This window comes from Chenopodium quinoa, unplaced genomic scaffold (assembly GCF_001683475.1).
Source record: "Chenopodium quinoa cultivar QQ74 unplaced genomic scaffold, ASM168347v1, whole genome shotgun sequence".
NCBI lineage: Eukaryota > Viridiplantae > Streptophyta > Magnoliopsida > Caryophyllales > Amaranthaceae > Chenopodium > Chenopodium quinoa.
The window spans coordinates 730,657-733,038 of NW_018745024.1; the positions used below are offsets into that span (position 1 = coordinate 730,657).

Genomic DNA, 2,382 nt, shown 5'->3' on the forward strand with positions numbered 1-2,382 from the left:
CGACTTTTAATGTTATTATGAACTTAAAGTATGGCATTATATTAAATAGTGACTTAATTTTAACATAGTGGTGTTTATTATTCATATTGACCATTGCATTAAAAATTTCATTAAAAAAAATTAATTAACCTCTTATAGCTTATAACACACTACCTTTTATTTCAACATAATAACCTTTATTTTAATATAGTGACTTTTTTTATTAACAAAACAATCATATTGTCTCTAATATTGGTGGTCCACAATAAATTAATGTGAACCAAGTCCATTTAATAATTTGTAGAAAAACTTTCTTTCTCCGTATCATAAACAAATCTCATACTTTCTCCATTTTTTTTATAGTTGTAAAAATTTGACTTCTACACTATTTATGTGTTTCACTTTGACTAGCTTTAACGATTTATACATAAATAAAAATATAGTCATGTGAGATCTTGTTATATTCGTCTTGATCTATAAAATTTTAATATCTAAAGTTTATAATTTTTAAATATTGGTAATTAAAAATGTTGTAATATGTTTGTTTAAAATCGTGCATTGCATGGAATTTAAACTAATTTAGCATAAAAAGAAACATCATATAACTAATATATAAAGCTAAACTTTTGAGTAAATATAAATTGAAGGTACTAACGTTTGCCAAAAGTTGCACATAAGGTACTAACATTTCAAAAGTTGCACAAAGGGTACTGAACTTGTTATAGGAGGTAAACAATCCGGTGAAAACTTGTTAAACCGGTTGGAACAAGTTTTTGGTTTATTAAAAAAAGGAAAAATAATTAAATAGGGATACGTGTGCTTCGGGAAGGGAAAAAAAAGGCTAATTTGTACATTAGGAAACGAAAAACATCATTACTTTTCACCTTTCTCCCTCTTTAACACACTCACTCTTCCAAGCACCAAGAAATCATGAAAATGGTGGAAACTTCAATTTCAACCTATTTTGCTTGTTTTTCAATTGCTTCTATGAAAACTAAAACCTCCCCATTTCCATTACTCTCCCAAAGGTATCTTTAATTTCACCCAATTTAATTTCATTGCATTTTTTTAATTTTTAATGTAGTTTCTAATTATTACGATATATTTTAGGGAAATGTTTGAGAGTGTATTTCATTTGGGAATATTTGATTATCAAGGATATTAATTGATTCTCTAGGATATTATTTCCCATATTTATCTTCTATCCCATGCTTTAGCTAGTGGTATTCGACTGGGCTTAGTAAAAGTCAGACATTGTATTATATATTTGTTGCCCATTGTATCAATAAACAAGACCAATATTCTTTGTTTCTACACTAATTCATTTTTTTACAATTGCAGAAGCTCAAGTAAATCGATTGTTTCCGTACTATCCAATTACTCCTGTGATTATTCATCTATTTTTGGTAATTTGATTTCTTACTATCTACAAATTTATCTTTTCAAATTGTTTTCTGAATTTGAATTGTTTGAGGATAATTTTGATTTGTTACTGAAACTTATAATTAGACTTATTAGCTGTGAAATTATTATTTTTGTTGATTTGTTACCGAAACTTATAATTAGACTTATTTTTGTTGATTTTCCTGTAATTTTCAGACATGTACTCTTTTAAAAAAAATAACTTTGTATTTCCTGTAATTTTTGTAATTGCTTCTTCTGATTTTTTTTTTTCAATAGATGCAAGGTGGAGAAGATGGCTATGGAGATGAGTATATATGGAAGTCGGTTTTTTTGGAGTTGTACCAGCTATAATTTATTTAACTGATAGATTTCTTGAACAATTGCAAACCTCAGTCCCCTCTTTATTAATGTCAGAATTTTATTTTTCCATTTTTTTTTGTTTGGTTAACCTTTTGTAGAAGGTCAATTATGTGGTGAGTACTCTATCTGCAACTTTTGAAACGTTAGTACCTTATGTGCAACTTTTGGCAAACGTTAGTACCTTCAATTTGTATTTACTCCTAAACTTTTAGCCAAACCACGCAACAACGACACTTGGCGTTCCAACTTTTCGCCAAGTATCGCGCCACGTTGGATGGAATTAAAAAGACTTCGTAGGATGAAAAAGTGAAATTAGAATTCTACTTTTAACCAAATTTGGATAAAATTTAACGATAAAATTGTTAGTTTAGACTTTTATTTTCGATAAAATACCATTATTGCATTTATACAAATTGATTTATAATTTTATTCAAATATTTAGATTATAACTCTCAATAATCATCATATAAATTTATTTTTAATATCATAATATTTTTGGAGCGAACGAAGTAGTTCAAAACGTACAACATCCATTTATAATATATTTTAATCAATTAAAATAAAGACTTGTCAATCGGGTTGGGTCACGAATCATTTCGGATAGGGCCACTTCAGGTTATGGGTCAAGAAATGTTCAGC

At 27.7% G+C, this 2,382-nt stretch overlaps 1 long non-coding RNA gene across 1 annotated transcript; it reads left to right on the plus strand.

The window, feature by feature from the left end:
• The first annotated feature begins 651 nt into the window (after positions 1-651).
• Positions 652-1,915, plus strand: LOC110708832. Its single transcript, XR_002508802.1, has 3 exons — positions 652-1,007; positions 1,321-1,385; positions 1,660-1,915. It is a non-coding gene; the product is annotated as an uncharacterized LOC110708832 (long non-coding RNA).
• The last annotated feature ends 467 nt before the right edge of the window (positions 1,916-2,382 follow it).